The 21107-nt window shown below is 40.1% G+C and overlaps 1 protein-coding gene across 2 annotated transcripts in view; it reads right to left on the bottom strand.

Moving 5' to 3' along the window:
• The window catches only part of b3gat2 (beta-1,3-glucuronyltransferase 2 (glucuronosyltransferase S)), a 107988-nt gene that overhangs the window by 4311 nt on the left and 82570 nt on the right, over positions 1 to 21107 (bottom strand). Inside the window, exon 4 of one of the 2 annotated variants that reach the window (XR_004103620.2) lies at positions 1485 to 1596. The exons of the other annotated variant lie outside the window; for it this stretch is intronic. The gene's annotated coding sequence lies outside the window, so the exon portion shown is untranslated. The remainder of the gene's footprint in view (positions 1 to 1484; positions 1597 to 21107) is intronic. 2 annotated transcript variants of the gene reach the window in all.

The raw sequence follows: 21107 nt of genomic DNA, 5'->3' as shown, positions 1-21107 counted from the left end.
TCTGTGTTTAAGTGGATGTCATTAAAGACTTTAACAAGAGCTGTCTCAGTGCTGTGGCGTAAGGCAGGTTGGGGTGGTGGATGGGTCTAACAAACACAGGACTTTTACTCAGGAGTGTGGGGAAACCGAGGTTCGTGTCCCATGTGAAACCAAAAGTCACTCACTTTTACAGACCTTAAGGGAGTGTTTGTTATTTATTTCAGGGGCCACCGGAGGAGTTCTGGGATCTTTAGTCAAAATAGACCTGACTCTCCCTTCACCAGCAATACATTTTGGATGGCTCTTCAAAATGATTGGGAAAAAAGGGATGACTCTCCCCAACAATTTATTGATGCCTTCTGCACTAATTTGCGCTTGGCAAAGATATACAGATGTCCATTGTTTTTTAACAGCCATGGCATATGTGACTAAACCTCTGCATTCTCATCTTACGCATCACACTCCTCTGTTATGGTGTGGTGGCCATTTCAGTAGATTTACTCACTAACATTGTTGTGGAAACACAATAAGAATGGAAACTAAATACACACTTCCTGCATTACTGCATTACTTCAAATACTAAGTTACTCCTCTAGTAAACTAGTATTCACATGAAATAAAACAATAAAACATTGAGACCATTCAGCAAAGCACACTGGGTAATAAGACATTCAACACTGGTTGCTATGGACTCGTCACTAGGCTTCCTCAGTCATTGTATATTTTAGCATAGGTAAAGCTGCCAAGCTTAACATTATCCAAAACTCAATTTCTCAGACTAGCGTCAATTTGGGAGCTTGGATGCTACTACTCCTTCCTTCTCAAATGCCTTGAAAAGGCTGTCGTTTGCACAATTTCACAAATAATCACCGGGACCGAAAGGATATTTGAGTCGGGTATGGCTGCAGCCTGCAGACCTCCCGTCTCATGCCCTCCCGGCTTGGTGCAGTCTGTGGCGCGAGCTTCGACTTTTCAAAATAAAAGCTTGCGTCTGGTCTGCTATGTTTTCATACGGTGTTTTGGATGTTTTTGAACTAAACAGTATGGCAATCATGCTAATTAATAAAAAAAATTCAGCAGATGTCTTAGTTACAACACAATGGAGCTAGCAAAGCAGTTTTGTGTTTATATGTGCGAGTGGGATTTATTCAGTTTGGGAAGTCTCTAAAGCTACAGCTCAAAATTGTCTGGCTGACTAAATAGGGAGGGACCCATCTGCTAGCGATAGGGGCCGAGACTGAGAGAGCTACATGGAGCTAAATGGATAAATATGCACCAAACAAGCCACTTTGAAATTTTGTTGTTCTCATGAATAAAAAAGTTGGGTGACCCTCCCATCAACAAAAAATAAAAAAGACATGACCCTCCCTTATTTTCCTCTGGTGGTCCATTCCATAAATACCGAGCGGTCCCTAAGGCCGTTACATACCAGGGGCGTGACGAATGTACGACACAAAAATGCGAAATAACTGGCTGTGAATATTTTGCATCAAAACTATTTTTACCGGCAGCAATGCGAATTTGCTTGAGCTGTGCAATAAAAGGTTTTAATATTCGCGCCAGGCCAGGTCATCTACCATGTCGGTGGGACAGCTTGAGGTCCTTCTGGGGACGCTGCTGAAGAGAGAGAGAAAGTGACGGGAGATGCAGTGTGAGCAAACGAGAGAGAGAGAGCGCTGCAGAGGAGAGTTAACGTTTAGCGGTGAAGATATGAAGTAAATGTACAGTAGCTACTAGAGTCTGCAGTTTGAGCACAAATAAATGCTGCAGCTCCTCCAGACCAACCGAGGGGTCCTGAGTCTTGTTTCCCCAGCTGCTGAGTGGAGTGACGGGAGTTAGCTCTGGAGACTCCAGCCCTGTCACGTTGCCTTTGTCAAGGTTGAAAGCGAGTAGTAATGAAGTTTGCCGTCCGTGCAGCCCATATATCACCTTCTGTTGTTGTATTATGATCCTCATAATAAGTAAACAACACAACGAAAAAAACATCCCCAATGTGTGAGTCCGTGATTAGTGACTTCTGTGATGCAGTTACATTTTATTCATTTTACGTGAATCATTTTAAGCCAATCCTAGTTCCGTTTCACAGTGTTACCTGTGTTTAAAACGGATGCCAGTATACGTTAACTAGAACGGTCACATGATGAAAAGTACCACCGTGGTCACGTGTTATGGTCACGTCCACCGTGTGGCAGTCATATATGTTGTTTTGGTAGTCATTGGAAACCAACCTATTCTGAGGTTTAGGTACAGTATGTGAGCAAATTGCCCAACAATATTAATATGTTATATATTTGATTTTGCTGGTGACCTTTGTATGTACAGTTTATATTGCACTATTACAGTAGTGGGTGTGCTTTAAACCTTAGAGAACCGAGACCCTGCGGACGGCCGCGAGAGATCATTGTTTACACTATCCTGTTTGAATTGATCTAAAATAAAAACCATAACAGCTAGAACATTCATTCTTTTTGCAGCCGAAAGCTAAGGCGTCTGCCTGTCGCGTAATCACGTACGCTCACGATGACGTCGTCACGTTATGTGACGTCCAGTGTAAAACAGCTGGCGGACCATTGCTATTGCAGATTAAACTATCAAAACGGCTATAAACTGAGAAACATATCTCAAAAACTAAAATTCTTACATAGTTCAAAAACTTAAGGTGTGTTTAGGAATATTGTGTTCATGTTTCTACATTTAGAAGTAGTTTGGATGAATATGTTTTGTGATTTTATTCAGTAAAATTTGATGAAAACAAGACGAAGATTTTTTCATTTTATTTTATTTATGACACAATTTTATTACTTTTATTAAATAGTATGGCTTATTGACTTAGATAGCCTTTTAGTTTAGGTTGTACTGATTTTAAGGGTATGAAGCATTTGAAGATTCTCCAAGAAATGGCATCACAATAAGCAAACAGACCAATGTAGCCACTTTCAGACCAATTCTATTGCAGAGTTCAAAGGGTTAACATCATCATTGGCCCAACAGTGATGCGGTCAGGGCCGTAAGCATCGCTGTCTCATTTAATATTGCTTAATTACATCAGAGATGACTTCTACTGAGTACTGTCTGGTATTAATAAAAGGCCATTTTAAAAGCTACAGTGTATTGGTATTTCCCTGGTTGGAAAGACTATTTGAAGTAAAGGCTTCATTCCTTGGTGATGCTCTGATGAAATATCTGTCGAATGAAAGACACTGCTGTATTCTTTGTAACGCAGATTGCATTGTATCCTCCTGCTGTTGAATGTGAAGCTCACTAGTGTGCCAAGGAGGGTTTCCATACACAGGAAACAAGTCTGACACCTCCTGAAATGGATCATATCAAAAGCAGCAAGCACTTCAATGCAGCTGTTTGTCTTCGGTTTACAGCCAATTTCACAGCAATATAGTGGTGCGAAAACACTGCAGTGGATGCAAAGATTGATATTTGTTTCTGGGGAGAGGAACACATTTCATTCCTCAGAGATTCAAGTGAGGTTATTTGGACTAAAAAAAAATGTTTTATATATTTTTTAGCCAATGGCTAATGAGCCTATAATTCACATGTGTGTGGCATTTCTGTGTCCAAAGCATCACACAGACTCACAGGGGCATGATTTATTGCTGCTGTTTCTGGGCTTCTTCAGGTGGAACATGTCACTTCCTGCACACTGTGTGCTGCTAATTGGCCCGCTTTGCATATCTAACGAGGCTAATGTAGCAGCTACTTCACCGCATCACTCCAGAGCCGTGAGGAAACTAGTACAGAAGGTGTATGTGTATGTGTACACACAAACGCTCTAATCATGCAGTCAGAGTACCATCCCTGTTCCCCTGGACCCACACCTCTCTTTCTACTTCTCCTAGTTTCAGGGTTTCTGGTTTCACCAAGTCAAATTTAAGACTTTTAAAGACCATTATGAATTAAATTTAAGACCTATATCACAACATCAAAAAAAGAAAAGGAAATGCAGAGTCACAAAATGAATTGCTTTCTTGCATAAAAGCAGTGGGCTTCAAATACGATGTTCGTAAATGACTTAAACCAAGCCCTAAATTCAGTTTTTTCGTGCCAAGGTCTCCTAAACTTGCACTTCGGTACCATCCAAAAGAGACTTGCGCCAATAATACGAAAGCCGATTGGCTGCAATATAAGTTGCACTTTGGTCTCATTTGTTGTCATAATACAGCAAATTATATTTCGACTATCTAAATAAAGAACTACAACACCAAGGAATAAAAACAAACAAACAAACATTCTAAGTGTTAGAATGAGCATCAGAGGTAGGGTTACACAGAGCCATAGAGAGAGAAGAGTTGAGACACTCATTGATCTCACTAGCAGGGTGGTCACGTGGTTCACGTAAGCCTGTATAGTTCCAAAACACGCCGCGCTGTCATGTTCTTCTATGGGACTGACAGCAGCGATTGCGATATTGAATGGTAAATATAAATGGAAAAACATAGACAAGTACTTGTTTGACTGTTGCATTATTGCATATTTGTAAATGTCAGTTTTACATTTGGAGTGGTAGGGTGATAACTGAAAGCTATGTGTATTTTTTTTATTAAACAATGAGACAACAAGAACAAGTGTGTGTGTGTGTATCTAACTGGAAAAACAAGAACAAAGTGAAGGAACAGGGATGAATATTGTGTATAGTGTTAAGAAGAGAGGAATACGGTGGGGAAAGGAGACAAAAAAGAAATAATTTGGCGCTAAGAAAGAGGAACAATTTAGTTAACCAGAAGTTCATACAAATGTTTAACAGAGACCAAATAAGGCTTTAAATTAAATTGGGGAAGAAATTAGTCACACTACTGTCTGTGTAATAAACATTTTAAAGCTAATTATGGCTTATGATATTTTTTGTGTGGAATGATTTGTATTCATACATGTAATCTAACAGCCCTTTCAAGATGACCTTGAACTAGACAATAATAGTTAGCATTAAATGACTCCTGTATTGCTCCTTTTTTTCCCGGAGGCCTACAGTACACCGCGGGACCCTGGTCTATCCCATCAGAGCTGTCCGCCGTTAGGTGCGCAGCAGTCGGATAACAGCCTGTTCCGCTCTGTGCAGCCCCGAATCCCCTGATGATCCAACATAAACAAGCAGAACACAAGGATACAATCGTGGCAGATGATCGATCAAGGTGATTGATCATCATTCTGAGTCTGTCCGAGACATTTTCCTGTCAGGGTATAATTAAACAAACGCAACCTTATTTCTACTAGCTATAGCATCAGACACACAGTGCTCAGCTCTATCTAACACCATCAGGTTCAGTAGATAAAACCTAAATAAAACCTGTCCTTAATCAACCTTAATGATCCCAGTAATCCAACATCAATAACTAACTAAATAAAAGTTGTCAGAGATTCACTACTGAACTTCGTAATTGTTGGTATAGCGATACCTTCACAGCTGGCGAAGTCGAGCTAACAAACTAGCAGGCAATCCAACCTGATCTCACAGAATTCCGTGAAATGAACACAGCCCCTTAACTCAAAATCTGTGGCAGTTTCACGGAATCGCCGAAAATTCCGTGATGGGCCCATGGATCCGATGCCTATGTAAGTCAATGACAGGCATCATCCGTGGTCTACGCACAGATTCCCTGATCACAGCATGTTTCTTTCTGCCAGTCGGGCTGCCGCAGAAAAGCTGTATAGCTTTGCTATTATTGGTATTTTTAGCCCAATAACCGCTGTTTTAATCAACATTTATTCACCAGATCTTATCATGGTTTATTTGTATTTCTTTTAATGTTATTATTTCGGTCTATTTCGGCTAGGAAAGCTGGATTGCTTTGTTGTTTATTGATATTTTTAAAACTATAACGCTATATCTAGCAACATGTATTTAGATATTATACATTTCTTTATTTTAATAATATTATTTTGGTCTTATTTCCGGTGAAATGTAACAGTATGCTGTAGGACAGAACACGATATGATCCGAGCTGGGCGCATGCAAAGCTGATTTCCCACAATGCAATGCGGGCATTCATTTCAGAGAATCAGACAACGATCAGTGGATCTTTAACGCCAGTATCGTGTCAATGTACACATATATAATCAGTGGTTTAGTCACCAGCAACAACACGTTGCTCTGTTTCGTTCTAGTAAGTTATACACCATAATAATGTTTAAAACAATCAGCTGAAGACTCCGGAAGTGACGTAGTAATTACCGCACGGCGTCTGTGAAAGTATGCTGCACGTTGTAGCCTATGTGAGAATTTGTACAATAAATATACCAATAATGAAAAAATAGTGTTTTATGCTTATGTTTGACTTATTAGCATTTGTTTTGACTTGTTCTGTTGTTAAAAACTAAAAATAAACTACTTACAAAGAGAAGCATTTTTTATTTTATTTTCCATGCATCGTTATTTAAAAACGCAATTTTCTAATTTTGTGGTTGATGAACGTTAATAGCAAAGACTAAAGGGAAAAAAACATGAGCATATGTATGTGTGGGACTTACTTTGATTTAACATCACACTGCATTATTAGTTGTTTTAAAAAAATGACTTTTTTTTTAGTTCAATTTTTTATTAGCACCATTTATCATTCAGACATACAGAACAGATTCCACAATATGAATCTGGTAATATTGGATGGTGCACAGAACAGCGAAACACAAAATGAGCAAATAACTGACTTTTTGAAATATCAATTTATGATAGGCCTAACATATTAATTATTATATTCAGAAGATGATCCTCATATCAATCACCGTGGTTATAGCTTGTAGCCATATAGCCTTCAAAATTAAGAAGGGACTAGTTTTAGGAAGCATTTCAGGAAATTAAAAGGATAAGCAGCTTGTTGCTGAGGTTTTTGTTCACAGAGATGTAGCTTTGTTTGTGTACATATACAACATGTGTTTTGGCATTTTTTTCACAAACTGAGGAGTTGGTTGTGACATGGGTCAGAGGGTATCAGAGGTCATAAATGATGAACCAATTAATCGGCTCTGCTCCTATAGGCACCTTGGTGTTCATGTGGACAACACCTGGCTGGAAGGCCGTGTTCAAAGTGTGTGTTATCATTTAGAGCAGACACGGTGAATCAGAGGGTTTATGTTATACAAGGCTGCATTACAGAGCATATTCATATGTCAGAAAGCATGACAATATCTAAAAACATCTCATTTAAAGTTTGGTTGTCAGGTGATTGTCATGAAGGTTGTGGAGAGGAATAGAAACCAGTCTCTCTCCAGGCAAGCACAGAGAATATGGTCTGATCGTTATTCTCCATGCCAAGTAGTTCTTATCCTCTGCTGGCACCCCAATGTAAACTAAATATTTCTAAACTATAGGCCTAATTTGGACCTGCCTCAATTAAAACTTTAAATAATGTTGCTTAAGGCTGGTTGTGGAATAGCTTCATGATATAATGCATATAGGATTGTGTGTAGGCCTTGTTACTGTTTGTGAAAGATGAGCAATAGATTGTGGCTGATAATGTGCTTCAGTCTGGCTGCATATCACTTTGTTAATGTTTTTTTTATTGTAAGTATATGTCAGCTGTATGATAAAACAATATGTCAAGTGTTATGTGTGAAGCATTTAAACTCAAGGCAGATACCCCTCTGGGGACAATAAAGTATCACCTGCAAAGTGGTCTCCATGATATAGTAAAAATTAAAACGTTGTCATAGGACTATAGCAAAGACATCGTTGGAAACTTCTCAACCTGGAGAGTAACATATGTCAGTCTGAAGAGGATACATTACTCCTACTTTGAAATATTGACCTCTGAACCTTGAACCCAGTATACTATGATAACATCTAAATAAATGATGATAGATGTAGCATTATAGTTTTAAAAATATCAATAAACAACAAAGCAATCCAGCTTCCCTGGCCGAAATAGACCAAAATAATAACATTAAAAGAAATACAAATAAACCATGATAAGATCTGGTGAATAAATGTTGATTAAAACAGCGGTTATTGGGCTAAAAATACCAATAATAGCAAAGCTATACAGCTTCTCTGCGGCAGCCCAACTGGCAGAAAGAAACGTGCTGTGATCAGGGAATCTGTGCGTAGACCATGGATGATGCCTGTCATTGACTTACATAGGCATCGCATCTGTGGGCCCGTCACGGAATTTTCGGCGATTCCGTGAAACTGCCACAGATTTTGAGTTAAGGGGCCGTGTTCATTTCACGGAATTCTGTGAGATCAGGTTGGGCAATGGGTCGTCTACCAAGATAAAAATATATATAATTACGCTGTGCACATACAAATAAAGATCAGTATATGCATCATAAAGGGCCTCTGATAAAATATAGACAGTTGACAATTCAAAAGAGGTAGCTATTTAATCAACTTACCTCAGAAGTTACTCGACAGCCAGCAATGGAAATGAATGATGTCCAATGCCGTAGAATGGATTTTTGGAACTAAGCGAGGCTGCATACCCCAGAAGTAGGCGGCAAAAAGCCTACAACGGAGTCCAACGGAGTTTTCTTTATCACTCTGGGGTTACACAAACATAGGGAAATTACGACCTGTTTAAAGCTAATTAAGACCTAGAACAGACCTAGAATACTTCAGCGAATTTAAGACTTTTTAAGACCTAAAATTGTGAATTTGAAAATGTTAGATTTTTTTAGAGTTTGCTCTCCGCTTTCTTATTCATCACCGCCACTTTTTCTCTTATGGCTTTGCTCTTGTGTTTACCTCTCTGTCCTCCTTCCTGTCGTTCTCTTTCTCCCCAAGGCAACATGAAGACAAAAGGCTTTACCAGGTTAGAGTATTTTTGCCTTAATAGCATCCAGAGAGGACAGGCCTGTTTCTCCCCATCAGGAGGAGGAATTGTGGAGAAGCAGTGGAAGGACGATTGGGTTCCTTGAAATAAGATACATCTTTGATGACTGCACTTAAATTTCAGTTTATTGCAACTTGGGTCTTATTTTTTGTAGCTGTGACAAGCTGTGGTCAGCTGTGGTTATGAAAACATATAGATACAATATACTCTAGCCTTGTAATCAGACTGAATTAAATTCATTGTTAAGATGTTAAAAAAAAGCTGATAACAATAAATTGGCCCATTTTAATTTAATTTTTAAAAACTCATTGGACGCCCTACATTCCGATAACAATATATCTGCAATAAGCTAAAATCACTGGTCTTTTTCGGTCTAGCTCTCGCGCTTACCAAAGTCTTTGCTGGGATCTAGGAGGATTACCCTAAACCGCTTGATTTGGAAGTAGAAGTGAGTACAATTGAAGGTGTTGGTAATCATCCCCCACTGCACAAGAAAACTGTGTGCACACAACTAGTTACGGTAGGTCAAGTTGAATGAGTTATGCCTAGCATACACTAGAAGAATCTGAACAGACTTTGAAAAGACTGAAGTCTGACACCATCTCACAGCTAACGTCATAGACTGCCATGATATGGGGATCTTGCAGGTACACACACTGCAAGACTACAACTAGATTAGTTTTGCAAAATTGAACCAAGCTAGCTAACTAGTAAGCTGGTAACTTAAGGGAAAGTTTGCAGATTTTCTGTTCTGCTGTACATGCAGATGACTGGCAGCAGTACCTGGAGGTCCACGTTTATCTGCCGGTAAAAATCTCGTTGGATGACACGTTTCAGAAGTGTTGGAAGATGGAAACTTTCCCCCTTTGGAGTTTAGCTTATACTAACCATAGAAACCATAAACAACACTGGCTCTAGCTGTTTGCTGCTTCCTGTTTGGTGCTGGAGGGAGCATACCCATTGGTTGTTGACAGTGTTCACATGATTTCACTTCACTACCATATGGTGGCCGACAGGGGAACACGCACTGCAACTTAAAGGGATACTTCACAGATTTAGCATTGAGCTTTGTATCAGTAGAAACACGGTAGTATTTTTGAATGACCGTGCTTCCCTCATTCATGTCCCCCTGAGACGAGAGATCTCTGTATTGTGGGTCTGGAAAAAAGCTTCCAATGATGCAAAAATAATCGTTTTCCGCCATTGGAGGCATTTTTGCCTGAGGCAATGGACTACAGCCAGTAGTAGGAGCTACTTCCACATTTTTTCAACCCGCCCATAGGGGGTTGGACTGTCGTCTTTACACGAAGACTGCCGAGCCAAAACGAGCGTCAGCCATCTTGAATCATCGCTTAGCCTACTGGCTTCTCAGCAGAAGATTTTAGATAGATAGATAGATTTATTCATCCCGAAGGAAATTTTAGAAGAACAATTATGTGCATTCAAACTACTGCACATATGTACCACCGGGATACATTGGTACAGATCGGAGAATATGCAGGAAACTTTATTACAGATGGAATACTCGACACACTACGCAAGTTTTGCCTGCTACGGAGACCAGCACCTCAGCCTGCGGTGTTGCTCGATGCCGCTAGCTGGTAAGGGGACATCCTCAGCGGTGTGCGGAAAGCGGGACGAGGGTAGGAGTTGGAGCTAGGTGGAAAGCTAACGCTAGCCGGCCACCTGTGCAAGGCTTCGCCTGCTACGGAAGACCAGCACCTCAGCCTGCGGTGCCGCTAGCCAGAATACTTGACAGGCTTCGCCTGCTACGGAGACCAGCACATCAGCCTGCGGTGTTGCTCGATGCCACTAGCCGGTAGGGGGACATCCTCAGCGGTGTGCGGAAAGCGGGACGAGGGTAGGAGTTGGAGCTAGGTGGAAAGCTAACGCTAGCTGGTCACCTGTGCCAGGCTTCACCTGCTACGGAGACCAGCACCTCAGCCTGCGGTGCCGCTAGCCGGAATATTTGACAGGCTTCGCCTGCAACGGAGACCAGCACATCAGCCTGCGGTGTTGCTCGATGCAGCTAACCGGTAAGGGGGTATCCTCAGCGGTGAAACGCGGAGGATGTCCCTAGCTCATACTCTGAGCTAGGTGGAAAGCTAACACTAGCCAGCCACCTGTCCCATCAATCTTGCTTGCAAGTGTCTCTTTGGACAACAAACTAGACTAAATCCAACTTCAACAAAACTCCAAACGCGAGTTCAGAGACTGCTGTGTTTTTGTTGTTGTGGAAACATGGCTGAACAACAGTGCTGCTCTGTCACCGGGTAAGACTAGCTAGTGGAGGTGGGCTTTTTTAACATGGACTGTTGCAGAAATGGGGTGCTTGTATCTAACTACCTGCTAACTGCTGGGGGAGTTTGTGACTGTTAGATGCCGACTATTCTACATTCCACGCAAATTTACGGCTGTGTAGAACTCTGTGTTTACAGCCTACCAAGTGCTAATGCTAGTATGTGTTAGCTGAACTTTACGGAGCATAAAATGTGTGTGCACTAAATGTAGCCTGTTTCGTATGTCGTTTTTATATAATGTCGTTTTTATATATTTTAATTGTGTAACAACTTGAGCCACGGTGAAACGTTGTTTGGTGTATATGGTTGAAATGACAATAAAACACAGTTGAGTTGACCGTCTCATTGTGTGTCTGTCTGTAAATGTAGGCGTGGCTTGGGAGTGGACTCAGAGCAGCGAAGCAAGTGCATTCTGCATTTTTTTTTTTCAAATTTATACTACATAAGTGACCCAATTTAAAGATATATTAAGCTTTCCAGCAGTGAAATATCCCTTTAATGAAACACAAGAAAATTAAGAAAACATCTTCATAAATTTGACAACAAACGCACTGCAAATACACACAACACAACCAAATGCACAAACGCGCTGCAAATACAGAAACGACCCAAAAAGAAAAGCACACAAACTCCGAAAACAGAAAGGATGCAAAAAGAAAAGCACACAATCCCCGAAAACAAATGCAACAAAAAAACACACACACAATGGAAGTTCTCCTCGGAATGAGTTTGGCATTTTTTGTTTCTGGCCTTGTCTTTCTAGAGAGGCCCGAGATCTCAGCAATAAACTTGGTGAGTTCAGTTTGCAAGATGAAGAGGAATGCCCTTTTTTAGTCAAACTACCATTCAAACTTGGGGGAAAATAAAATATTCATTGTTTTTGAAATAAGTTATAAACATTAGGGGTGTAAGAAAAAATCGATACACTTGAGTATTGCGATATTTTATTTTGCAATACTGTATTGATTTTCAAAAAGGCAATGACTTTTTGAAAATCGACTTTTTATCGACTTTTTTTTTTTATTTAAAATTTTTTTTACACTAAAAAATATTCATGTAAGACAGTGGTTCACATTTATGTTGTGTTTAAATGCCCTACCGCTAGACGGCTATGCTGAGACGCACCACTAGTGTCCTTGCCTAACAGTCCCTAGCAGTGCCTGACTTTTTACTAGAAGCTAACAATGTAGCTATGGCTAAACTTTGGCCTACTTTAGCATATAAAAATTAGCTCACGAAGAACCTGTAAACCACAATCCCAAACTGGCAGTTTGATTTTCTGTGTACTGAATTGTTTACCTAAAGTAAACTTCTTTGACTTTTATGCACATCATGTCTTTTTTTAAATATTAGTTTTTCTAAAATTATACTTACTTACTTACGCACAGTATCGAAATATATTGCAATATATTGAATCGTGACCCATGTATCGTGATACGTATTGTATCGCCAGATTCTTGCCAATACACAGCCCGAATAAACATTGTCACTCTGATCTACAGTGAGCCCTGTTGCCTTATCAGGAAAGTAGCATGTGGTGCTGAATAGATAACCTTGACACTAACAATCTGAGAAGAAAAGTGGGAAATCATTTTGGATTTGACACCATGCATTTCCATTTTTTCTGCACTTTAGGGACTTGAGACAAAGAATAAACTTTCTTAAAAGCCAAGTTGTACAGAGAGGAAAAAAATGCATCAGACCAATTTCTAAATGCACTCACGATGCTTTCAGGATCAGATCACCCAAACCAGATCTAGTGATGGTCAGAGATGCATTAAGCCACATTAATAAAATAAAAATTAAGTTTAGCAGAAACCTGAGAGCCATTACAAATGAAATAGACACCAGTATAGTGTTTCAGTCCATGGCAGCAGACGTCCCTTTGTCCCTTTTCTTTCCTCTGTGCTATTATGTTTGTCTTTTTTAACTCCACATTCAGTCAGTTCATCTAACCTATCCCGTTTTCTCTACACAGGCTTCAACTCTCCCTCTTCTCCTCCTCACTTTCTATCTCCTCTTCCTCCTGTGCTATCATATGTCTCCATCTGTTCCTGCCCCCCCCCCCCCCCCCAATCTATTGTCCTGTCACTGCTGTCTGTTGCCATTACTCTCCTGCTCTCACTACATTACAGCTGCTGTCAGTCGTCGCAGATACTGACCCGGCCATCACATGACCATTTCTGCACTCCATTGTCAAGGTGATCTGATCCCAGATCCCTTCTTCAAAGTGGATCGAGCCTGCAGTCAGGAGCTGTGTTCGAAACCATTGCAAAAACCCTAGTGTGTTTGCCATTTTGTAGTGGTGTTCAAATTCTCAGCGGTTAATTTCATTCACTATATAGTCCACTATAAAATACCCACAATGCACAGCTAATTTCAGTGTACATACTGTACGATGTGCCCCAAATTTGACTCCCTTATATCACAATGCAACGAGGTTGTGTTTTCCCAGAGGAGAAGAAGAAGCAGAAGCATCTGCGAAAAAGTAATAAAAGTACACAATGCAGAAAAATCCTCACACTTTGGAAACTGGAAATGATCCAAACAGTTCTGTGTTTAATAGTCTGTGTATTGTTGGGTAGTTTAATTCATAATAAAACATCGCATTTTATAAACTACATGTTTTGTGTGCAATTTGTAAAGTAACTACAAATTGGGCCGTTTTATGAAAATGTATGGATAATTGCAAATTTGGTGCGACATTGTCAGAGTTCAGAAGCTCCACAGTCTGACATGACAGCCGGCAAGTGCCTGCCGGGGTCGCTGGCTTACCGGTCGGCCTGTCCACCTTCACAGACTCCGCTGTGAGCTTGCTGGAGCTCTCTCAGGAGACTCGCGGACAAGAGTCGTTTATTTCCATGATCGTTTGTTTAAATAACACAACACACATATCCGTTATAAGATTAACTGGAACCTGTGGTTTTTCGAAGTTATAAAGCTCCACAAGAGATCGCGGGCGTAACGTTAACAAGTCAGATTGCTGACCAAGCTGTCACTCACACACTGGCCACGGAGCAGGCAGATGCGAGGGAGAGCAGCGTCTGACAGGGCAGAGAGATATTATTTCACATAAATAAAGATAACAGTTTCTTACATTTTCAGCATCTTCTAAAGTAAACAAACAAAGCAAAGCTCAATAACTTAATACTTACATATTTTTCATTTGCAATAGTGGTGTGAATTCTATTTTTTTGCCCAGTGCTTTAAGAGCTTGTTCTAAAGGCTCAACCTGGCCTAACGTACTGCAGAATAAAACAATTTACCTGTTTCAAACTGCATACTACTGATGAACGCAATATGCACTATATACTGCATACTGCAGTCGTCTGCAGTATGTAGTAGGTGATTTTGAAAACAGCCATAGTCTCGCATTGCCAGACCTTCCTCCACTGCGCTATGGAGCCACAGTGCCGCTGCAAAATAGCCTCAGGAAGGAACTTGTTTTGGTGGACCATGTGTACGTTCAATGGTTATTTTAGTCGTGCAACAGAAAACTCAGATTGGACAGATAGTCTAGCTAGCTGTCTGGATTTACCCTGCAGAGATCTGAGCAAAATGAATGGGACTCTATGGAGCTAGACGGCTAAATTTGTCTCTTTCGCCTGATTGCCATTGACAAATCTCAGATTTGATTGTTGTTTTTGCAAGTTCAACATGGATTATAGGTCGAAAGTTGAATGAACAAATACTTATGTCCTTTCGATTTCTTACAGGTTGAGTAGTTGTTGCTCATAACACGCTAGGATTCTGCTAATGAATGCTGATTGGTCAGTGAAGGACTGATTACGACCAGAGATCCCACTTGACGGCATCCGAAGCAGAACCAGAATGTCAAATTGAATATTTCGGCGTGGTCTTTAAAACATTAGCAAACCTCTTTCTAGCACGTGTATTGACAGGGAGAGCCTAACCTGTCAGCTGTGTTGTCGATGGAAGTTTTCTGTGTTGAAAAAGGAAGTGACTCAGAGCTTGCCATAAAGCAGTATCTCTGGCGGTATATGTGTATGACGTCATTGACATTTTAAAAGGCTTTTTAGAACAAAAAAGCCACGTTAAAAAAAATCTAACACCCAGCAGTGTGTATTTTCTTAGCCTCCCCTTTCGAATGCAACATTCAAATTACTAGACAAAAAATTATATTGTGAGAAAAGTGGATTTTGAGGGATGCAGAATGAATGATGTTCTATGGAGCTATCTCCATAGAACATCATTCATTCTGCACTCACCTGTGAGCGCCCCCTATATGGAACCAGAGTGGAACTGCAACCAGTTCAGAAGCCGGAAGTATCGAGAGAGTGGAACTTCTTCCCTTATTAGAAATTCTTTGATATAGACTACTCCAGTCGTAACTACTACGGCCACAAGAGGCTGTCACTATAAACGTAAATATAGGTCGTAATTGCTGCTTTAACAAACGACCTCTAGGAGCATTCTTCCGAGGAGGACAGTCTCCTCCAACAACATATTTACCATACAGATGAGAGTGAAATTGAACTTAAGAGAACTTTTCCAAAAATGTCAAACTATTCTTTTAAGATTGCAACTTCCATTTAGCAAAATGTACTGGCTTGTCTGATATTTAATACAGTATTTTACTGTAAAAACTTAGAAACACAGAAAACACATCACGTCTTCTAACTGCATGGCAGGGCTTTATGAGTGATGATGTCACATCCCGCTGCTTTTGTAACGTGATGTGATAAATGCTGATATCACATCTTCTTGTCTATGCAGCGCTGATTGATGATGTCACAGCCCGCTAATGGCCTGTATTAATATCAGCGGCAGGGCGCCTCCATTAGTGTAATGGGGCTGATAATGATGATGATAGTTTCAACACAGAGCTGACAGCAGCAGCCAGCTGTAAATGATGATCCAGCAACTCCGGGGGTCTTTATCCTATTCCCCGCAGGAAACATTTACCCATAACCCACCAGGGACCTGCAGTGTGCAGTGTGTGACCTGTACACATATACAGTGAAACAGTAAATTGAGATTTCACATTTACTGATTCCAGGGAAAGGCGCTGCTTGTTGCATCTTTTCTCCAAAGAGAATGTAAATACTGTTTGCAGTGTCATGGAGGGATAGAAGCAGGATTAAATTATTTAGTTTACTAAGGCTACTGAATAAAATCTGGCAATTAGATTTGAAATACTGGTAACGCTTTAGATTACAGCCCGCAATGTACAGGGAACTGATGGAATAGGTTATGGAATAAGGGGGTAACAGTTGGGATCTTACAAATAAGTTATACTGAAGTTATTTTTTCCTACTGCGTACCTATACTGTAGTTATTTTTTACCTACTGGGTACCTATACTTTAGTTGTTTTTTACCTACTGGGTACCTATACTATTTTTTACCTACTAAATACCAATACCGTAGTTATTTTTTACCTACTGGGTACCAATACTGTAGTTATTTTTTACCTACTAGGTACCTATTCTAATATTACAGGGTATATGCTAGGGGTGCACGATTCAGAAAATGTCACGATTCGATTCAATATCGATTTTTAGGCTCAAGATTTGATTCATAATTGATTATTGATTCAAAAACGATTCTCGATTAAAAAAACAATTCACAGTATGTAAATGTAGTTACTTTTCCCACGTGATTGAAGTAGATATACAATTGAAAAAAAAATAAAAAATACGAATCTGAATCGATTTTTTTGCACACCCCTAGTATATGCACTGAGCAATAATGTGGACATTTGGGAGAAAATTAGAGATACATTATACTGTAGTTACTAACAACTTTACATTCTATAGGCTACTATTACAAGGTACAGTGTGATCATAACACTGAGCAAAAATCTGGACACCTGGCCCACCTTCTTCTGCTAGATGACCATCCCCAACCACAGAGGACCTGCTGATCTTTTTTTTCTTCTCACAACTTTATTTTGTAACTTTTCACAAAAAGCATGTGATACAGAATACAATTATAAACCAATTTGGCATTATACTTCATCATATTACTAATAGAATACAATCAAATTTACAATACAATATACAATACAAATTTTTTAGAGGACCTGCTGGAGCAATGATCAGGAGCAAAGCACACTAACGTTACTGTAGTTACTTTTAGCTCTCTCAGTTGAATGTTAAGAGCAAGTTACAGCAAAGCCTAGAGGGGGGAGGGACTGAGAAGTTGTCGATGTTCAAATTTTTTGGCTAAGTTCTGGATCTTCGCAATCCTACCTACAGCACCTTTAAGTTACATATAATAGCCCATTTTGGCTCTGGGTAATCAGGTATTTTATCGCCTGAACCACAACATTTGACAAACCAACCAGATTTAATTGACAAAGAACATCATGGCTACACTCCATCTGTATCTGTATCATCTTTTAGTCTGATATATATTATTTATTTCAAAATAATAATAACCTTTGTTTGACTTGTTTTTACTGAACCCAGCCATGTAGTTATCATGTAAATAAGTGTAACAAGGGGGGATCTATTCATTGCGAGTCATACTTGTGTTTCATCTTGCTATAGTTATTTCCTTGGATGAAAGGAGAATGTGCACACAACTGAAAAAAGGTAAGCACCTTGAGTAGCTGTAATTTTTGGTCTGGTGGAGAGAAGACTTACAGCATTGTAACAACTTCAAATTTCTCAGATTACCCCTAAACACAAGTGAGTGACCTGTAGGATGGGCAAATTCTGTACGACGTTGGCAGTCTTTTGTTAAGAAGAAAATGCACAAATGCACCCCCATAGTTAATTGAACTACCCCCAAATTATAAATGAACAATGTAGTTTGCCGGTTTGTTAGAAATAGGGTCATTTTAAAACAAATACAAAGTTCAGATTTATTAAGTGAATCAGAAGTCATTTCATCACTCCACCTACCCTGAAACGAATGAAGAAAGAATAGGTACCCATTACGTAAAAATAACTACAGTAGGTACCTAGTAGGAAAAAAATAAATACAGTATCATTTATTTCTAATTTCCTCCCAAACGTCCAGATTATTCCTCAGTAGTGTCATGCTTGCTCCTGTGTCAAGTTATGGTTTTTAGTTTGGTTCTCATTTTTGTTGTTTGTTTTCATTTCCGGTTTTATTTTGAAGGTTTCTGTTTCCCTTAGTGTGTTTTACTTCCTGTTTGTCATTTTTTCCCGCCGTTGTGATTACATGTCCCCGTCCTAATGTGTTGCACCTGAGTCTCATTGTCTCCCCTGTCTTGTGTATTTAAGTTCAGTCTTCCCCTTACCCCAGTGCGAGATCGTCTGCTTCCTTTGTGTTCAGCCTTCAAGCGTTTCCCTAGTGTCCTATATTCTGAGTTCTTGTTGTTTCCCTGGATTTTGACCACTGCCTGTATTTTGGATTTCTCTTTTTGCCTGCCGATTTGGACACTTTGCTTGTAAGTTTATTCAGTCTGTTAATAAACTTTTGGCATTCTACGTACCTGAGTTGTGTATCTGTGGGTCCATACTTCTGTGTGCGTGATAAGTAGGTTAAACACCATGTAATAATAGAGTATGTACCCAGTAGGTAAATAACTACAGTATTGGTACACAGTAGGTACAAAGATAACTACATTATAGGTACCCAGTAGGTAAAAAATAACTACAGTATAAGTTCTTTGTAAGATCCCAATTATTAGCCCCTTATTCCATAACTTTATATCTCATTCCCCAGAACCTACGTATTGGTACATACTGTACTTACTGGTACACCATCATTTCCGAATAATTATGCTGTACGTTGCTAGCCTGGCTCCGCCCTCCTACGTACTTCCGCTCAATTTTCATTTCCCTTCAGTACTTCGTCTGGGTTTGCGGTATAGTCTTGGGTTTTCTCCGGCCAAATATTTGGCGGTCCAATCAGCGAACAGAGGGAGTGGCTGAGAACGATGACGTTGAGGACGTGCAATAGAAAGATGCGAGCGAAGCCATTCGGTCCGTTGTGGCAACACTGCCGAATATCCAGACGTTAAAGCCCGAGCAAGAACAATCTTTGCTGAGATGTGTTGGTGGCCACGATGTTGTGGCCATCCTCCCCACGGGGTTCAGGAAAAGTTAGATTTTCCAGCTCGCTCCGTTAGTGGTGAAGGAGTTGGCTAAGGCTAACGCTAGTGATGCTAATGCTAAATATAAGCCGATAGTTGTCGGTCTCCCCTCTTGTTGCACATGCGCATGACATACGTCATGACCAAACGTTAGCAATTGGTTATGGCAGATCCAGAGTGGCTCTGGGCAGATCCAATAGTTTTAAGAGTATCCACCTTCAAGGAAGTTAACACTTGTCAATGGAGAGTGTACTCTCTGTACAAATGAAATGTACGAGAGTCTGATAGGACCAGGCCAGTACTTTGCGGGCTGTAATCTAAAGCGTTACCCAAATACTCATTAACCAGTCCCTGAAGCTTTGTAAGCAGGATTAAGAATGTGGATGACAGTAGCAATAGATAAAATGGCCACAAAAATGGTGACAAACTGGTTCAGAAAGAGATTGATGCAGCTATCCATGCTAATGTTAGTGGACTTAAAAAAGTAGTAATTCTTGAATCTGCATATTTCTTCGGCTGATGGGGAGATGTGTTTGTGTCCACCAGTGTTGTAGTAATCGAGTACTTTTGAGCTCAAAACCAATCTTAAGACCAATTTTTGAAGGTCTTGTCTCGGAATCGACCGCATTTTTACTCGGTCTTGATGAAGAGGACTCAGGAGTTTTTTATTTATTTCAATAATTTGCCTGTGCTTTGTCTGATTTAGGCCTATGTGTTAAAACTTGCAAATGCAACCAATAACTTGACTCATATCTAATTTGAAATTTGTTACCGTAAACCCCCCTCTCCCTGCCCCCTTTACACACACTCCCAAGAAAGTGAATGCGGGAGACAAGAGAAGAAGCTCTGGCTGTTTAACACAAATGTGGTCTTGGTCTTGACTTGGTCTCGCCCTGCCTTGGTCTTGGTCTTGACTCTCAAACCCTCAAAGACTACACTACACACAAGATACACTGGTCTTGGAGATGACTTTGTCTTGGTTTAGGTGGTTCTACTACAACCCTGGTGTCTAGTGATGTCATGTGACAGATACGTCGGACACTGCTGATTGGTTAGGGCAAAAGTAATCCACCCTTCCAAACAGGAAATGTGTAATGAACATGCTGTCACACTAAATGAATATGTGAAATAAAATCCCTCTCAGTCTGATTATCAGATTATGCTAGTTTGTCCTCAAACAGACTAAAAACAATTTATACAACAAAAAAAGCAAAAAAACAACAACTAACGTATAAATGAATAACTCTGTGCTTTGTTGGAACAAATAGGGACATGATGTTTAAATTCCTTTAAGGCGACTGTGTGCTGGTTGTCAAGAGGATGAGTGGCTTCATAAAACCAAGTGCCAACAGGGGCTGTGGTGATTCTAGATGAGCTGCATCGATCTGAGCTGTCTAAGCACACAACTAGAATTGATAGCGCTATAACACCATTTCTATCCAATTCAAGCTCTAAGTTTAGCCCATGCCACCTACTTAAAGCATGACTCAATGCTGTCAGTAGTGGGGAGAGATGCCCCCATGGTTAGCTACTGCTGGGATAATAGCCATTATTATGGCTGCAGTTTAATATCTGCGCCCCACACACACACACACACACACACACACACACACACACACACACCTCCAGTATGCAGGTCAATGCTGTGAGAAGTAAAGAGAAATCACTTTAATTTGATAGAGAACACAAACACAAACACATATTTCCTTATTGCTAAATTGAAATCTTAACTGTCGACATGACCTTTGACCAAGGGAAGGAGTTTGCATAGAAATCAGGGGTGTAGAGCAAAGCTACTAGCTGTAGCCTATCTGTTTATTTCATAAATACTACTGCAGTGACCATTTGGCGCCCCCCCCCCCAACTGTTGAAATGAAATTTACGCCCATGCACTAAGCTAACAATATGACCAATGTCAGGTTCGCAGCAAGTATTTTGTTACCAAGTCCAGTAATGTCCAGTAATGTCACTTTTAGCCTAACTATCTACTAAGTTAAAGGTCCAATGTGTAGGAATTTTTCCCA

The sequence above is a fragment of the Sander lucioperca genome, chromosome 15 (assembly GCF_008315115.2).
Source record: "Sander lucioperca isolate FBNREF2018 chromosome 15, SLUC_FBN_1.2, whole genome shotgun sequence".
Classification (NCBI taxonomy): Eukaryota; Metazoa; Chordata; class Actinopteri; order Perciformes; family Percidae; genus Sander; species Sander lucioperca.
The sequence above is the reverse complement of the archived record's forward strand: the minus strand, read 5'-3'. Positions and strand labels throughout refer to the sequence as shown.